The sequence below is a fragment of the Schistocerca piceifrons genome, chromosome X (assembly GCF_021461385.2).
Source record: "Schistocerca piceifrons isolate TAMUIC-IGC-003096 chromosome X, iqSchPice1.1, whole genome shotgun sequence".
NCBI classification, from domain to species: Eukaryota; Metazoa; Arthropoda; class Insecta; order Orthoptera; family Acrididae; genus Schistocerca; species Schistocerca piceifrons.
This window is the reverse complement of record NC_060149.1, coordinates 702,475,248-702,495,724: the sequence shown is the minus strand read 5'-3', so window position 1 is coordinate 702,495,724 and position 20,477 is coordinate 702,475,248.

Genomic DNA, 20,477 nt, shown 5'->3' with positions numbered 1-20,477 from the left:
ATTATCTGGGAGTGCGAATTAGGAGTGATTTAAAATGGAATGATCATATAAAGTTGATCGTTGGTAAAGCAGATGCCGGACTGAGATTAATTGGAAGAATCCCAAGGAAATGCAATCCGAAAACAAAGGAAGTAGGTTACACTTCGCTTGTTCGCCCACTGCTTGAATACTGCTCAGCAGTGTGGGATCCGTACCAGATAGGGTTGATAGAAGAGATAGAGAAGATCCAACGAAGAGCAGCGCGCTTCGTTACAGGATCATTTAGTAATCGCGAAAGCGTTGCAGAGATGATAGAAAACTCTAGTGGAAGACTCTGCAAGAGAGACGCTCAGTAGCTCGGTACGGGCTTTTGTTAAAGTTTTTGAGAACATACCTTCACCGAAGAGTCAAGCAGTATATTGCTCCCTCCTACGTATATCTCACGAAGAGACCATGAGGATAAAATCAGAGAGATTAGAGCCCACACAGAAGCATACCGACAATCCTTCTTTCCACGAACAATACGAGACTGGAATAGAAGGGAGAACCGATAGAGGTACTCAAGGTACCCTCTGCCACACACCGTCAGGTGGCTTGCGGAGTATGGCTGTAGTTGTAGATGCAGGTGTAGAAGTGACTTAACACTGAGAATTGCAAGTTTGAATCAGCTACCGAAATCAAGGCTCAGAGTAGTAGAATAGTCTGGTAGAGCTTGGAAAATGTTGTGCATTAATTCCCTGATCATGTTAACAATGCTTAAAAAAGTGAGGAGGATCCATTTTGCAATCTTTGGCATGAAAGATGTTTTCCCAGCGGGAAACATAGACAAACTGTTATGAAACAGTGCACAAAACGTCCAAAGCGTTGCAGAGATGCCTTAAAATGGCAGTTAAAATCGGTGGGCTGTTTAACAAGCGCTGCAAGCAGCCAAAAGCAGATATTCAGCTCTAATATGAACATTTGCAAACGAACTATTCTAGTCTCGACATCTAAACTTACATATACAGTTCAAAAATGGCCTATAATATAGGACAGTGTGTGCTTTGTACCAGTATTGGTAGTTTTATGTTCTATTCTATTGGCGTATTCATCGACCGAAAAATAGCTGTCTACATAATTGTATACATGCCCTGATCATTATTTAGTCTACAACCATCGTCATTACGTGAAATATATGATAATGCCAGCAAAATCGTGAGAAAATCACGGTGTATAAAATTTTCAAACAGCTTACGGGAATGTAGCCGGATGACCTCTTCATCAACCGCCGACATTTCAATAGGTGACCACCCGGTAATTTTCGAGGGATGAATACAATGAGCAAGTGCTGTGCAAGGAAGTTTAAACCTACTGTAGGTGGGTTATGCCAAACAGGAACCATAATTCAACATACGCAGAAAGGTAACACACACATCGTAAACAAGTAGCGCTACGCCAATACCGAGGATTACCAGTGTCAGATGTTACTGATAGTGTATGTTAGATACCAACGGGTGAACAAGTGGATTTAACGTCTGTCGTTTGACCAGGGGGAGGAGGGATCCCAAGCAGAATTTAAGCAGAAACTCTCGTCTCTGTTTCTATGGTCAGTTGCTAATTTAATCTCAACGGCTTCCTTAATAACACTATCCTACTAGCTGAAAGTGCACGTCAAAATCTCTACCTTGTTACCCTCCATAGGATGACCAGTTGCAAGGCAATGTACTGCAGTGGACCCGTTTCGCTGTTTCCTACTAGTGAATCCGCACGTCCTGCTACCCTTAGAAGCCTACTGCAGATTCATCATCCTTCAAAGCGGTCTACGCTTTTCACCACTGTCGACGCCGCTACACTGGTAACTGGTGCTTTCTCTCTAGGTGGTACGCTGTTACTCTGACTGCCTCAAAAAGTCAACAGCTACTGACAAAAATCTGTTGGGAATATCTATAGGAAGACATTAGGTACTTTAGTAAATCATTGTAAATGGTGTAATATGCGTCATGGGAGAATTCATTTCATTCATTAAGTACCTTATCTGATTCGTTTCTTTTTGCGGAATATATTTCTAATTCTTTAAGTACATCCAGAATACCAGATTATGCATACTGCAGCTAATTCCTGCAACTTTATGATTGTGCGTAAGTAAATGGGTATCTGAAGCACTTTTATTCAGTCTGTAAGAGTGCTCGCTGAACCATTTCTTTAACATACTGCCAGTTAGGTCCCATTCCGTCTCTAATGACTAAGCTGTTGATGGGACGTTAAACGCTAATCTTCCTTCCTTCCACTGGACCGAATGTAAATATCTGTTCTTACTATGTGACACATTGCGCCACTTTCGGTGTCTGAAAGAGGTGTTAGTTTAATAGCCGGCCGAAGTGGCCGTGCGGTTAAAGGCGCTGCAGTCTGGAACCGCAAGACCGCTACGGTCGCAGGTTCGAATCCTGCCTCGGGCATAGATGTTTGTGATGTCCTTGGGTTAGTTAGGTTTAACTAGTTTTAAGTTCTAGGGGACTAATGACCTCAGCAGTTGAGTCCCATAGTGCTCAGAGCCATTTGAACCATTTGTTAGTTTATTAGACAATGTTCATATTTCCAGAATGAGATTTTTCACTCTGCAGCGGAGTGTGCGCTGAAATTAAACTTCCTGGCAGATTAAAACTGTGTGCCGGACTGAGACTCGAACTCGGGACCTTTGCCTTTCGCGGGAAAGTGCTCTAGCAACTGAGCTACCCAAGCCCAGCTCACGCCCCATCCTCACAGTTTTACTTCTGCCAGTACCTCGTCTCCTAAATTCCAAACTTTACAGAGGCTCTCCTGCGAACCATGCAAAACTAGCACTCCTGAAAGAAAGGATATTGCGGAGACATAGCTTAGCCACAGCCTGGGGGATGTTTCCAGAATGAGGTTCCGAGTTCGAGTCTCGGTCCGGTACACAGTTTTAGTCTGCCAGGAAGTTTCAATGTTCATATTTGCTGGAATGAAATCGTGCTCATTTCTCCGAGGCTAAATCTATGTCAGTATTTCGAGAGACATCCGGTTTATGACGGAGGATGCTTCCGATATCATTATCATTTTCCCTTCAGTATTCCTTTCGCAATATACCATTACACTGAAATAAGTCAATGTTTTTTATTTCTTTGTTTTCTGTGTTGACTGTTTTTCAGCTTGAGTTTATTGATATGCATTTCACAATTTACTTTTTATACTCATTTGTTCCAACTGTTTGTTAGAAAATTCTAATTTCTTTCGGAACTTCATCCTCTGGTATCGGAAAGGTTAACAGCCCTCATAACACAGAATGGAAAAAAATCTTCTTTTTACCTATTCGGATGGCTTGAAAATTGATGGATGATTGTATCGATGTATGTTGACTTCCTTAAAACGGCAAAGTCATGCTTCCTATTAACTAGAGAAATGGTCAAGTTTAAATATAACAAGGTCCTGTTTTCTTCCAGCAGGAAGTAAATTTGCATATCGCCCATGTCAGTAGCTGCCTGCCTAATGCATGCCTCCTTCCTCTGATAAAAGAGACTGCACCATTCACATCAATTTTATAGTATAAAATTCTATTTTTAATTAATTTACTTTCGTTAAATAATTGTCGAGACAGTTAAAAAAATTCGGTGATGGTGCCATCCAGTGTGTTTAGCACTGAAAGGTCTTCCCTTGCTGATACATCTTATTATTATAAGTAAAGTGGTTAAAGACAGCCACTACATCCAGGAAGTCAATTGATTCTGCAGTATCACCCTTAAAGGCTCTATTATACTTAAACACATTAGTTATAGTTAATAGCACGTTGGTACACAGGTTCATAGCGTCTAAGTAAGGCACGATAGTATCTCGTGGGACATTGACATCTTTATTCTCTTTCTCGAGTTCATCACAGTTTCTTATACAGACTGAATCAGGACATGTGTGTAAGTTTATCATTTTTCTTATTAGGTTCTCTGTTGATGAGGTACATTAGGCAAGTAATATTATTCTCTGTGGATTGAAAACTTCTATTATGTTTACCTACTTTGCTTTGGGAGCATAACTTCGTAAGGGAGGGACTCATTACTGTAAGATATACTTTATCTCTAAAGAAAGACTGATTGATTAATCATGGCTACATAATAACTGTTTGTTATTAATATCAAATAATGTCACCTTGACAATGTCACAAGGTACCTACAACTGAGTAATTCTCTCTTTAATCTGTTTGTTACCCTTATATGTTTAAGACTTGGACTACACGGTCCAGCAATGAAGAACATAAGCAAGAAGATTAGCATTCGTTTCAGATCGAGAACAGATAACGCAGGGTAAGCATTGTCAGTTTAAAATGTACTTTCTAGACACTTTCCTTAAATGACAAAAAAAAACTTAATCTGGATAGTCAGAGCGGACTTTGAAAATACTCCTCCGAAAATATTAAACTTTTCTTGAAAATATAAGAAACGTTTGTCATTTCAGAAAGACAAGAAAATTACTAGTTATCTAAGAAGCACAGGCAGTCATTGATCAATAAGACAATAAAATAAGTCGTCACTTAAAGCACTAACCATAATACGGCCAAATATCAGTTATTACTTGAATACAGTAAATCATTTATAATTTAGAAATAAAAAAGACAGATACCCTTCAAGTGAATATGGCATCTTCGTTACGGAACCGTACAGTATGACCTCCTTTCTACACTGGGCAGTATCGTAGCACTAAATTACTTTCAGCTCTTAGTCATCCACCATTTTAATTATTTATTTCATGTAATTAGTGCTGCAGTAATTCATGTATCAGTAGTTTCGTTATGATGGGCGATGGTGAGTAAATAAGTTATTGCACCTTGCTCCCTTCATGTGTCTGCCTGCTCGGGTGAACATAGTCCTCCCAAGCTGTCCCAATAGACGATGCGGTGGCGTGCGCAGCATTGCTGCCGAGCAGTGCGTACAGAGAGACATGGGCAGGAGCGTGCGTCTACAGGTATGTACTGCTCTACTGAAGCAAATACGTTATGCAACAAATTTTTATATTTACCATCTTTTATATTCACTGATGTACAAAAAGACGTTTCATTCCCTACTTCACCCTGTTATGGGAAGATTTCTTTTTTACTTTATAGTAACAGATGTAACGAACAGTGTTACTTTCGCATTTATAATGTTAGTATGGATAGTACTTTAGATCACGATATCTTTTCTTTTCCGTGATCCGATTTTGATGAAATAAAGCCTATACGTTGACTCAAGCTACTCTTAAGTCATTTGTGAAAATTGCTTGCAAATTCGTCTTGTAGTTTTCGAGATTTACCTGTTCACATAAGCAAACAGACAGACACAACGGTTTTAAAGTTGTTTTATTAGTATCAATACAGAAGGTTGCCATCACAAACTGAATTTCCCGCTTATTTATAACGTTGTTTTCACCATAATCACTTGCAACATTTGAATGTTCACATTCTGTTTGAAGTGGTACGTACGTTATCATGAGAAGACTTGACGGTGGTTGCTTTGTCGACCAGCTGTGGTAATCTGAGGCTGTCTAAATTCTTCTTTTTTCGAATGATCTCAGAATTATTTGAACATTATTAGTGACAAAGCTGTGTTCTTTCGTTTGTTTCTTCATGATGAGTACGCTGTGTACACTTCCAGTTTCCAAGATAACAACAGCCGTGTTCACACGCAAAAGTTACAGGTATAACGAACACTGGCAACTCGATTAGTCCACTATGTTACCGACCTTAACCCTGTAGGAAAGTCTGGAACTACTTGTAACAGAGGTTGAAATGGAGCGATCAGTATCCCTGCAATTTGGTAGCTCAACGGTATCTGTTTATGAATGAGTGGATTCAGCTGCATGTCACACCAGCAGAAACTTGTGGACACTCTGGCTCATCAGACTGACGTCATTAGTAAGACAGTGTGTCAAGGTGTTAGGCTGATGTCTCCTTGGGATGACTAAATTTGTGTCCAGGGTGTGCGTACAATTTTGAAAGATACGTCAGGAATGTGCAAGGAAATGTATTGAATCGCTGTAAATAAGTATAAACAGCATGACAAAACTTTTAAAATTCGTGACTGACGTAACAATAACAAATAGTGGCAAGCAGCGACTAGTATGGCATCCTGCTTCGCTACCTACTTGTTCACTGCCAACAAATACATTGTCCCTAAAACGGGTATTAGAGGGTCCCACAGCAGTAGAACAGAGCATTTTATTGACTTCCAGAAATAAAAGTTAGCTCTCACTGTTGTGTTGTTGTGGTTTTCGGCTCGAAGATAGGTTTAGTGCAGCTCTCCATACTGCGTTATCCCGTGCAGGTCTCTTCATCTCTGTATATCTGCTTTAACCAACATTCGTTTGAACCTAGTTACTGTTATCAAGCTTTGGGCTACCTCTAAAATTCTTACATCTCAGAACTTACATCTATAACCTAATTGAAGATTCCTTGATGCCTCAGAAAGTGTCCTATCAACCAGTCCCTTCCGTTAGACATATTGGGCCATGCATTTCTTGTTTCTCAATTATTAGTGTCTCATTTGCAAATACAATTCTCTCAAGATCGCTTGATTTAATTCGAATACATACCATTACCCTTGCTTTAATTTCTGGAAATTTGTGGTAAGGTCTTATGGGACCAAACTGCTGAGTTCACCGATCCCTAAGCTTACACGCTAACTTTAAGTAACTTACGCTAAGGACGATGCACACACCCATGCCCGAGGGAGCCCTCGAATCTCCGACGGGGGAAACCTCGCGGACCGCGACAAGACGCCTTAGACCACGTGGCTACACCGCGCGGCGTTTTACTCTTTGCTCATGTTTATACTGTAATGTCTTTCTAGGATGCTTTCCACTCAAATCAAGTGATCTTGCATGTCCTTTCTCCTCTCTGACAAAATTACAAAGTCGTTGGCAAGCTTCAGAATTTTCATTTTCTGTCCCTCAACTTACTTTCTCTTTCCAGACTTGGTCTTGATTCTTTCATAGCTTGCTCAATGTGTAGGTAGAATAACATCAGCGGCAGCCCACAACCCTGTGTGACTGTCTTCTCAGCAGTTTCAGGGGGTGCATAAAAATATCAAAACACCAAAAACATAACACATTAGCATGCCTGATAAGGTGAAGGAAAACCGTTGGCACTCAAAACAGCTTCCAGTCGTTTCGAAATGGATAAGTACAGGTCCCGTATGGTTTTCTAGGCTAATCTTATACCATTTTTTTCTGGGAAACAGTGGTACGTTCAGGTAACTATGATGTTGGTCGATAGAGATCACACATCCTACTCTCCTAAGTAGACCACAAAGGTATAATAACACAGAGATCTGATGTCTGTGGTGGCCAAGGGAGATGCGACGTGCTCATAAAACCAGTCCTTTACGATGACAGCTGTGTGAAAAAGGGCCCTGTCGTCTTGGAACACAACATCAACATTGATGAAAAAACATAGTACCGTGGGATGAACCTGATCAGCCAAATGGTCACATAATACTTGGCAGTAATGCGACTTTGCAGAGTAAATGTAAGATCCACGGAATACAACGATATGGGTGTCTAAATCGTCACCGAACCCCTGTCATGTTTCAATCTTGAGATGTAAACTCAGCCAGAAGATGGAAACAGGGTGAAAAGTGACTCATCCGACCAAATGAGAGTCTTCCAGTTTTCCATAGTGTTGGTTTTATGGCTTCGGCATCACGTTTTCCTGTCCTCATTTGCATCACAAATGAGTGCTTTAGGAATTCAAATTCGTCCTGAAATTCCCTGCTTCTAGAACTTGCTTCGTGTCGTTTTGGTGCTGACAGGGTTCGCGGGTGCGACATTCAGTTTAGCAGTCACTTTTGTGTCTGTCGTCCTCCTTACTTTACGTTACAATATTCTTCAGCGACTGTCCTTTGCAATTACTCAACACCCACTTTCGTCTGCATTATGACTTAAGAGGATGAAGTTTTTGCGTTTTCCCTGTATGCGCTATAAATTTTCGATGCGGGACCTCTCGTTCGATACGATGCTGCTTGAAACACCAAACACTTCGGCTATCTTAGTTGCGTAAGCACCCACTATATGAGCACCTACAATTTGTCCACGTTCTAATGCACTGAGCTGCAACCTAATGCACTCACAACTACACAGAACACTGTTCTGACCACGACTGACACTTGAAACGTGCTAGACATTGCAGCGCAACCTGCAGTCTTGGCTAGCATTTCCATTCATGTGCAAGTATGCATTCCTCGCGTTGTTTCTATATTTTTGTCCAACCCCTGTTGGCCCTTTCATGTCCTTCGACTCTAGTAACCGCAGACTGGTTTTTGGTAATATCATGAAGAACCTTTCGCTTCTGGTATTTTATTCCTGCTTCTGCTAGGATTTCAAAGAGTATGTTCAATCAAAATCATCAAAAACTACAATTGCCAAGTGTACTGCTACATCAAATGGTAAAGGAAATACTGTGGCAATGGTCACTAGATATACTAACTACATCTTCAGCTACTGCGTACAGTGTATCCATGACACACTTAGGACACACACACACACACACACACACACACACACACACACACACACACACACACACGCAAAATGGTTCAGAGGGCTCTGAGCACTATAGGACTAAACATCTGAGGTCATCAGTACCCTACAACTTAGAACTATTTAAACCTAACTAACCTAAGGACATCGCACAAATCCATGCCCGAGACAGGATTCGAACCTGCGGCCGTAGCAGTCGCACGGTTCCGGACTGAAGCGCCTAGAGCCGTTCGGCCACAGCGGCCAGCTGTCACACACACTCACACACACACACACACACACACACACACACACACACACACACACACACACACACACATATATATATATATATATGCAAAACATCCGTGCGCCTGACACAACAGATAAAATGATTAGCACTTCCTATGCGGATCTCGCTCGAAATGATTAAAGTGTATGTTTTTCCCACGTGTTGTTCGGGAGTGGAACAGTGGAGAAATAGCATGAAGGTGGTTCAATGAACCCTTTACCAGGCACTTAATTGCGAATTGTAGAGTAGTCACGTAGATGTAGATGCAGCTATGTGAAGTTAATATTTCCTCTGCCGTGCCTACTAAACTCGAAATCCCTACACTGGCAATGATTAGTGGATGGAATCAAATCGAAGCCCCGTAGTGGACATGAAAAACGTAGTAAATGAAGTTAGCATGCAAAGTTAATGAAATGGTATCGCACCACAATGGGTGGCAAAAATATAAATGGAGTACGCATCTAGAATGTCATGGCCCCAAACTGGGCGCAAAATGTAAATACATGGCTATTAAAAAAGTAGGAACAAATTTGAAACATTTATTGCTTCTCTAAGCACTTCCGACGTTACCTGACACCATTTCAGGACGATGGACTGGAAGAGGAGCTGCTACTTCATCGCCGGTGGCCTCTTACGTCTGCAGACCTCACACCTTGTGACTTTTATCTGTGGGCTTACGTAAAAGACCGCATTTTTATCCCCACTATGCTTGACACTCTCGAAAGTCTGCGACATCGTATTTTTGAAGCTGTGAATTCGATAACGAGATACCGTATGCTTCTTGTATGGCAGGAAATGAGCCACCGTTTTCATATTTGTCGTGTAACACACGGTGCCCACACTGAATGCATAAAAAATTGAACTTTTCTCTTTCCAGAAACGTTGCAATTGTGTTCGTATCTTTTGTAGTTTGGAAGCAATAAATTTTTGAAATCCGTTCCTTCTTTTTGAATAGCCCTGTATCTAGTGGTATGTCAATGGAACTTAATAACAGAGCACCTCATTGGGAGCCAAAAATTTAGCTAACACATCTACTAAAACAGGAAAAGTGTGTAAAAATAATTATATGTATTACTTTCATAAATACAAATATGTCAAGGACGATTTCACTGGGCGAAGACACGACTCAGAAACTGGGAACGTAGGAGAAGGTTATCATTTTATCGTAAACCATGATGGAACCTATTGTGAATTCTGGGAAAAGCCTCGATAGCAAATAGTGGTTTAATTGCAAACCCATTATAAGAGCGTCTTGTAAAGTATTACAATAGGTCTGTCTTTCTTTAATTTATCTTTCAAAATAAGGCGTAGGGTCAGTTCCCTCAGGTGTTCTGAAGTTTCTCTGGGACCCACCATGATCTTAACCGAGATCGCTCTCTACTAGATTTTCTATTTTTATGCAAATAATTCGTGTCAATATTCCGCAACCAATACTTACTAAACTGAGAGTTTATTAATATTCACACCTGTCAAAAGACACGTTCCTTGGAATTGGGTTTATTACATTCCACTTGAAATCTGAGGGTATTGAGCTTGTCTTATGAATCTCGCTCACCAGATGAAAGTATTAGATAACAGCTGACTCTCCCAAGAAACTCAATAATTTTAAAGGAATTTCGTCCACTTCAGGGGCCTTGTTTCGTCGTAAGTCTTCTGTGGTCTGTCAGATATTTCGAATAACTCCAAAACTGTCATCCCATCTTCATTTAATTTCCTTAAAAGGTTACATACTAGACAAAAATCTTCAGAAAAATCTTCCTAAAGCTTTTATTCGATGTTAACAAATTTCTCTTCTTCAGAAACGCTTTTATTGCCATTGCCAGATTACATTTTATATCCTTTCGACTTGGACCATAATATATTATTTTACGGCCCACATAATAAAACTCATTTACTACTTGTAGTGACTTATTTCCTCATCTAATTCCCTCAGCATCATTTGATTTAATTCGACTACATTCCATTATCCTTGCTTTGCTTTTGTTAATGTTCATCTTACATCCTTCTTTCAAGATAAAGCCCTTTCCGTTCAACTGATCTTGCAAGTCCTTAGCTGTCTCTGATAGAATTACAATGTAGTCTCAAACCTCAAAGTTGGTATTTCCTCTCCTTGAGTTTTAATAATTGCTTTCCCACATTTTACATTGGTTTCCTTTACTGCTTAGTCAGTTGTATAATCCTTCTATATATTCATTTCAACTTCCTACTTTTACTTAGCACTGGTTACCACGCTAGCTCTTGATATCCATACAACTGCTTCTCCACTTTCTAAAGAGCTCTTTAATTTTCCTATAGGCGTCATATATGACTCTCCCAGTTCTCCTAGCTTCTGCATCCTGATTTTTCTCGTCTAGTCATTCCTGCTTTGCCTTTTTGCACTTTCTGTGAGTCTCAATTTTTAGTCGTGTGCATTCACTTTTGTCTGCTTCATTTGCTGAATTTTTATATTTTCTACTTTCATTAATTAAAGTAAATAGCTCTTGTGCTAGCTTTTTGCTTATTAGATTCTCTGCTGCCTTCACGGTTTCATCCCTCAAAGCTAAGTTAATCATTCGTTTTCTGCTGAGTTACTATCCCCTGTTCTAGTCAACCATAACCTTATGTTCCCTATGAAACTCTCAATATTCTCGGGTTCTCTCACTATATCCAGGTTCCCACTCGTCAGTTTCCCGTGTTTCTGCAATTTCTCCTGTTTTAATCTGCTGCTCATAGCCAACAAATTATGGCCAGAGTCCACACCTTCCCCTTGGAAATGATTTGCAGTTGGTTTCATCATCTCTGTCTTACGATTATAAAATACTTCCGAAACCTGGGGAAGGTTTTCGGGACATTCTCTAAGTGATCTCGTCATTCTGGAAGTCGCAATGCATTAACACAATTAATACGCATCTACCTTTGGGGACTATGTCCACACCTAGATGCAGCTTGTTTTTCCTCATCACGATAACACCTACCAGCAAGACCATGCTACGTGTCACACAGCTCGACTGTAAGTTCAAATGGTTCAAATGGCTCTGAGCACTATGGGACTTAACATCTTAGGTCATCAGTCTCCTAGAACTTAGAACTACTTAAACCTAACTAACCTAAGGACATCACACACATCCATGCCCGAGGCAGGATTCGAACCTGCGACCGTAGCAGTCCCGCGGTTCCGGACTGCAGCGCCTAGAACCGCACGGCCACCGTGGGCGGCTCAACTGTAAGTGCGTGATTCGAAGAGCTCCAGGATGAGATTACCGTACTTCCATGGCCACCAAACTCCACGGATTTAAACCCGATTGAGAATCTGTGCGACCATCTCAATCGGGCTGTTTGCAGCATGGATCCTCAGTCGAGAAACTTAGCGTGGCTGTTCACGGTACTGGAGTCAGCAAGGCTCCACACTGCTGTCGGTTCCTTCCAGAATCCTGCGTGTCTTTCAGCAATCCGCACAGCAAAAGGTGGTGATAAAGGCTTTTCACGAGTTGTCACTTAATGTGACTGGACAGTGTATATAAAAAAGTTGCACACCAGAAAATTGTAGTGAAATGCAGGGAGATCCGAAGAGAACGGTGCTTGCTGGAGACACTGGCACTTGTCACTCGATGTAAATAAATGTGATGTAGTCTGTACAATTACACAGAAAGAACCACTAGTGTTCGCTATCATTACTGGTGATAACTCAGTACTACCAGTAACAACCTTGAAGTATGAGTCCTGAGAGACCTACAGAGAAACCACCATGTAAAATTAATGCCCGCCAAAGTGGATGTCAGATTGAGTTTTATTCGATGAATTCTAAGGAAAACTATTATTAAATGAAAAATTTGGTTTAAAAAACACAGGTTCACTTATTTCTGTTGAGAGACCCTTACTAGATAAAATTAATAGAGGAGGTACAAAAGTCCCAAAGAACAGTGGTGCGTTTCGTCACGGATTAATTTAGTAAGCATGGGAGTGCTATGGAGACGTTTATTATCCTCCAGTTAGAACAAGTTAATCTCTCGCCTATTTTTTGCATATGGAAAATTATGAAAGATTTTATTACAACCTGACACACTTTGAGCGAGACTCTACTCTAGAAAGTAATGGCCTGAGCAGATGTTGATGGGGTCTGGTAGGACACTAAAAGCATGAGGTATTTTTATGATTCTTAGCTCGTAGAAACGGCTTGTTTGGAGTTGAAAGTAATTGGCAGCCAGTCCAACTCTTAGTAAATCTTGCCAGGCAGGCTCACAGCCGTACAGGGCAGACAGGGCAGCCCCTCTTCGAGACAGGGCTCCAGCAGAACAATGTCACCGTACCTGCCATGGCGCCATAAGAAGCCTGGGATGGGGTAACGGTCTACACAGTGGAGTTGTAAACTGGGCACTGTGTGCTGAGCCACGCATAATAAAAATTCATGTTTACGTGTTCACTGCAAGTGAAAATAGGCCAGTGAAACACTTCCCTCAGCCGCCTCGGTTGTATAAGTAAACTCTGGCGTCTGAGAACCGCTTAGAGATAGAATTTTTATTACACCTCATAGCTAGGCCTAACAAGCTCCAAGGAACAGGCGATTTACATGAAGATCTTTAAGACAGTATCTGTTGGCTTTTTGCTGTGGAAAGAGACATGCGTTTGGAGAGAATCATCTCTTCCCCCTCTGCGAAAACTTAAAAAATTCCGGTAACTGGCGGTTCCTTTTTTTCTGAGATGCAGGTTTCTTAACTCTTGCTCTGGTTTGACATGAGTTTGTGCTGTCATGTGCGAGGGGAGATTTAGCTCCTCTAGAGTCCCGTGATTGGCTCAAGGTGGTGCCGTTTGTGATGTTTGTGGGAAAAGGGGACTTTTTCTGGAATGGTGTGAAGCACTTGGGGTGCAAGACTCCAGTCTGGTAAGCTCTTCTGGTCGAAGCTCTGGCATGTGTGGTTGGTACTTGGGACCTGTCCTGAGACTGACTTCACTTGCAAGTAGTTTAGACTTGGGAACCTGTGGTGATGTTCTTACTCTACCGACAGTGTGACATCAAATGTCTCGGACGACTAGTTTGCTGAGGGCACACGTATTCGTTTTTTTGGTTTACCAGTCTTGACGTTTGGTATCATTGTGCACTCTGTCGTGTAAGTGAGCCAAATTGGTCCTTGGTACAACCAGCGAACCGGTGTGTCACACTGTGATTTCAGGGCTCTGGTAGAGAGTAAATTGCGGTTCGTCTGCCTGATCGCTAGACCGTGAGATTTTTTGCATTTCTTTCGTGGCCGCGACGGATTCGCAGATGCCGCCTCCACGTCTCACCTCCTCCGCCGCACACATCTCGCCAGCTGCAAGTCACGTCGCTGTATGAAGCAAACAGGGTAACGTACTGCCGCTCCGGCATTGTCAGGGCGTACAGATCTCAATCGCCACTTGCTCTCAGTTGCACCTATGTAGAGAAACTTCAGTAGATTTGATCAATCCAAGCCTGCTGAGAGTCACATCAATTCAGCATGCGTTATCCACATTTTTATTGCCAGAGTACTTGACTTACTAATCACCTTATTGAACTGTCTTCGCCAACCATGATCCACCCAGTGGAGTAGTAAATAGCCTGTTAGTTGTTTAGGTAGTTCAGTCTATAACTTGTTTAGTCTTGTTTGAAAAAATAAATGTCGTTAGTACACTAAATTTTTGCCAACATTCTCAATCAATTAGATAGTCCCACCAGAGTTACCTTACAAGTTGATGAAGCTACAAGGTCTGTGTTATGCATCACGGAAAGGATTTCTGTTAAAGTTCCGAGAGAGAATTCTTCCCACTGACCATTTGAAACTGGACTATAAAAGCCCCCCCCCTCCCCCCTCCGCCCGAAACCCACCGTGGAGTACAAGGTTTCCCAACAAAATATTAGTAGCACATATGAAAGAGTACAGTGGTCGTATTGGAGCAATGTGGACGGTTGAGATGATACCTGGTGGTCATGTGACCCTCTACCACTGAAAGACGTCATGGAAGTGAAGTGGTGTGACTGTGTTAGTCGGTTGTAAGGAATCAGCGCTGTCTACTTCCGGAAATCACAGGGATCGGACGTATAATGCTCTCGAATCGTATCGATGTAACCAACGCTCAGCTGAAGTTCAACGACAACATGCAAACAGACGCCAGGTAATCTGTTGTTAGATTCAGATACTCATACGGACAAGAGCGACTTCGTGTCGCTACCGTCGATAGCTGGTCAATAGAAACAACTGGTCTGTCTGAACACAACGTGCGCGGCTTTCAGTATTACTTTATTTCCAACGTGGCTCTCGTGAAGTTAGTAGACGACGAGTGCACGAATGGTCAGCCGCTTCGAAGACACTATTGATTTTCCTACTGCCCCCTGAGAGAGTAACAAAGTAAAAGACAATGGAAGTGGTCAGTTTCAAAACTTGCCACATGACAATTTCAGTCGTACTGAGTTATAAATGCCATCCGGCTATCAATATGAAAATCTACCATTTGCTTAAAAGTAATATTGCATAAGTCACCCGCTTGCTGTCATACAAGGTTATGAATTTGTTGGGTCTGTTTCAAATTGTCCAACGTAAACAGAAAAAAATGTCATTTCTTTTCCTTTCAAAACCTATAAAGTGTATGCACTGATCATAATGGTGCGCACCACGTCTAGCCATTCTCGCCGTGTTGCTTCTAGAACCCTAGAGCAAGCATCAGTCAGTCTTTTGTGAATTGTAGTTGTGAGTACTAGGTGTGTTGACTGTGAAGATGGAGAGCGCGGGAAGTGCTAGACAACGTAGCGCAAGTGAATGCAGGAAAGGACCTCGACAACAATATCCTAGAGAAAAAAATGGACTTCTATGCACTCAAATCCATAGGCAATTGGCATTCCTGTTGCAGAGGCAAACGTAGTTCACGCTGAAAAACTGTTGGTGAAGCAATTTGGCGCCCAGTGGCCAAATGATACTTGTCTACAGTATCATAAACGTGTGACTGAAAATAGCAAAGTGATTCAGAATGTGTTAATTCAGAGGGTAGAATAAAGCATTATGTTACTAATTATGAAAGGTGTTCTTGCTCTAAAACGCTACAACACAGTTTTTCACTCTTATTTTCTATTTGAGTCTCGAAACTGACAATTTACAAATAAAGTACACAAAATTCTTGTCAACAATGATTTCAGATCTTCGAATATTCTGATACTTATAGAAATCAATAATGGCAGTTAATTTGGCAAGTTTGAACTTTGTGCGATGAGACAGAAGTTACACCTTTTCCTGATTGTTCTTTGAATATTAAGAAAGCCACATGGCATCTATTGCAACTGCCCCTCGTTGAATACATTGTAATGGGACTCCGCACTGTAAAATTGCACAACTTACGTTTAGAGCCACCGAATGAGTAACAAAATAGGCACTGACAACTATGGGAAGCATTCAGCAACTATAGCAAGGGAAATGGTCCACAAACATTATTTTAAGGCATATAATGATGCGCACGTTCGGCGAGTGAATTTGAAGAAACATAGGTTCTCATACTTGCTCATAAATGGCAGCAAAACTCTGTTTGTATACGAGGGTCAAATGGTTTAGACAACCCCTGTCCCAGTGCCTGGCTACTGTTGCAGCCAGACTACTACTCAGCTCTCGCGAGAACTTATGGAATCTTTTATTTTTCGCAGTTGGCTGACAGTTGATGAAAGCACCCACGACATCTCGAACTGAACACACCATTAATTAAACAGCCACGGATATCTGCGTCCTACTGCCACAACTGTCGCTTCGCCCTCCTAAGTCGATGACCGTTGCCAGTTCTGTTCCAGATACAAGCGCCTAGAAGAAGAAGAGTGATGACAGACGTATACGTTCCTCCCAAATATTTACATATTTGTATCTTTACCTTGTGGCAGGCAATTCAGCAACGAACAAGAGGGAAAAACAGAGGCCTTCACAGACGCGACCCCCTACACTACAAATGGCCCATGCACACTCTAGAGTTTCCAAACAGAACAGCTGACCCCCAAGTAACCGAGCAAAATCGGCCATATTGTGTGCAGCAGGACGTGGATTCCACAGATGGCCAGTGCAAAAGGCATACATGCAAAATTAAGGGAAATTCTAAAAAAAACGGACGCAGGTGATGAGATCACCTCACAGTGTCCCCCTCTCAGTTGAAATTGACATTTGAACTCGCAGTCGCAGAACCATTTCAGGTCAGTCATGCTCGAAATGCAGACTGCAACATGTCGTGAGCTGAAGGTACCTAATGCGAAATTCCCCAGCTACTATTACCAGTGTCATCTAATATTGTACTGTATTTCGCAGCTGGACAAGTCAACCTTTCCAATATAGCCTGCTCACTGTCGGGAACTTAACTAAGTTGGTTACTCTACTTGGAACATTTACATCTACATGCATACTCCACAAATCTCCACATGGTCGTGGTGGAGGGTACCTTGTACCACTACCAGTCACTTTCTTTCCTCTTCCGTTTGCAAACAGATCGTGGAAAAAGTGACTGTCTATATCGCTCCGTATGAGCCCTAATTTCTTTTATCTTATCTTTGAGATCCTTACGCGAAATATACTTTGGCGGCAATAGAATAGTTCTGCAGTCAGCTTCAAATGACACTTCGCTAAATTTTCTCAATAGTGTTCCACGAAAAGAAAGTCCCAGATCAGGTCTGTAATAATTGCGTGTTGATTCAACCCAACGGTAACAAATCTAGCAGCCCGCCTCTGAGTCACTTTGATGTCTTCGATTAATCCAAGCTGGTGTTGATCCCAAGCACTGGAGCAGTACTCAAGAATGGGACACACTAGCGTTCTATATGCGGTCTCCTTCATAGATCAACCACACTTTCCTAAAATTCTCCCAGTCAACCAAAGTCGACCATTCTCCTTCGCTACTGTAATACTTACACGCTCGTTCCATTTGATATCGCTTAGCTACATTCCCACACACAAACCTACAATATAGCTGCCTTAAATCTTAATGTGTAATATTAAATACCGACATATTAAGTTTCCATCGGTATTAGCATCCTTCAGACGTTGCTGTTATCTTCCTTCCACCGAAAGCAAACTAACAATTGCGACAGGTTACGCGCAGTTATCAACAATGGACACGAAGTAGGCACTGTAATCGAGTTGAAGCAAGTAATACCATTACCCGGCAGGCCCTACTTCCCTGCAGGTGTGTAGGTGATAAGTATTAATATACCCTAAGGGATGAAGTATAGAGTGAGAAGGCTTGACTTATACTATGGCCATAATGCAGCTATTCTCATCTAGGAATGAATCTGTAATTCTGGATGAATATTTCAGTTGTGTTATCTCTAAAGATGGTTACACCTCAGACTACAATTACTCTAAGGGAGCTCACACAAGAGTAATTGTTAAATTACATTGTGGATGGTGCATGCTGCAATGAAGAGATATGCCCAGATAGCCAAAAGAACAATATAACTTCGTTACACAGTATCTTAAGCAAGTGAAATTTAAGCAGCTACTGAGTTAAGAGGGGTAGGACTTCAAACAGGCCAACTTGGAGCAGGAGAGGCACAAACGGACGTTTTAATTTTCACTGTCTATACTTTTACAAATAAATTCATAAAACTTTGTCAGCATGACAAAGAAGGATTCTGAATTCACACTCATAGCAGTGGAAGTTCAAAAACATAACAAAATATTTTTTTATATGTGAAATTTCATAATTTTTTCACTAACTATTGGCTTGCTATAGGTATACTTTTCTTCATAAGTAAGAGAGAGTCTTCGATGAATTCTGCGCAGCATACAAACCATACTTACAGGTGTTTGAAACTCTAGAATTAGTTTAATTTATGATAAATTGACTCGACTGTTACATTTTAAACTTCATGTTTAGAAAAACTCAAATTTTATAGCTGATTATCTCAATTTTACCACAGTTTTTAATAGATTTGGAAATTCTAGTTTTGCATTAAGGAGTTTGTGTTTAATAAGCATACCAAGTTTGAAAGTAATAGAATATTTATTTTGGATGTTACATGTACGTAAGTACAGAAATTTTTGTATTGCTGAAAATGGCCGTTATAGTTTTTGCTTGTATTTGGCATTCTTTTAGAACTGTCCAGCACCATAAGCAGGCTCTTTTTCATTTTCTAACACAGTTTTAATCCTTTTCACATTCCTATGATGCACTCTTCTTGATTTTATCACGTCCAGAAATGATATATCTCCTTTCACTGCACGCTCTGTAGAACGCATGCAAAGCTTTGATGCAGTTCACTCCAGGCTTAATTCGCATTTCCTGTAAAACATATTTCCTGCTTTGCACACCATCATTAAAACATGAAACTACATCATAAACACCAATAGGAAGTATACTTCTTCCCACAAAAATAGTTTTTGGCACACATTTCCCATAAATGTTGATTAAAACTTTCATTTGGGTTCAAATTGCTCTGAGCACTATGGGACTTAACTGCTGAGGTCATCAGTCCCCTAGAACTTAGAACTACTTAAACCTAACTAACCTAAGGACATCACAAACATCCATGCTCGAGGCAGGATTCGAACCTGCGACGTAGCGGTCGCGCGATTCCAGACTGTAGCGCCTAGAACCGCTCAGCCACTCCGGCCGGCCTTTCATTTGGGTTTTGGGTACCGCCCTGAAGACATTCTTTCAATAAGTTTTCATTTGGAAGGACCCTGAATATAGGTTTGAGGGCTTGCATTACAGCAGTTGGTAGAGAATTCCTTGATAATATTCTTCACCACCAGCAATTGACTTTCGCTAACCACACCGTGATTCGCTTCCTTTTGGGCACAAGTTGTGGGTAGGGTTACTGTCTGTGGACATTTTGTGGAAGTATAAAAAAAAATGCTTCCTTCACATTTTTCAAGTCCCCTATGTTCCTTCTTACTGACAAGCCATAATATGTCTGTAGCTTGTCAATTTCTGCATCTGTCAATCATCCTCTCTCTTTTATTCCCTTCCAATCAGGTAATTTCTTTCCTGACAAATCTTGTTGCAGCCTTCCAAGTCTAGTGCCGAGTCTTTTCTGTACATGTCCCACACACCTCCATATGGAGCACACTTTTGAGCCTCAAGGAAAGCTTTACTATCACCATCACCAATGAACTTCACTTATCGTAGGCCACAGGAGACAACAGATCTGGTAAACAAGCTGACAACTCCCTGCTCTTCCATACTTCCACTTGAACCTTTATAGTTCATATTACATTCATGATCTGGAATCCCTTTCATACAACTATGACAAAATTTGCTCAACACTTCAACATATAGAGCTTTGCCGATGTCAATAGATTTTGTTGAAACAACAGCCTTCAGTGAAGTGTGCCCTCTTTTATGCCAGGTACCAACAAAAGCTGGTACTATGTCCCAGTCCCCACCATTTTCGATAATAGATTCTTCTGCAGCACTTTTCACTGAGGATTCTGAAACTTCTTTTACAGCCCCAAGCAGTAAGCCATAAGATCACTCAAATTTTGCTGGAGGAGGTGGAGGATTCATTGCTGCACAAAGTTTTCTTGCTGCCCTCTGTCCGCTACCAATATAGCGCATGCCATATGGTACCCTCAAAGTCACATCATAACCTTTGTTTACGATTTTAGATGCCATGCAAGACGCACCAACGTTGTATTCGCTACATATCACAGATAAGTTCGTAGCGAGGCCTCTCCTGGCACTCTCATCTACCACCACAGAAACACACTGCACACCAAAGCAATGCTTGCACGTAACATTGTTCAGTATTAACTGTGACAGTATATTAACATGAGCAATA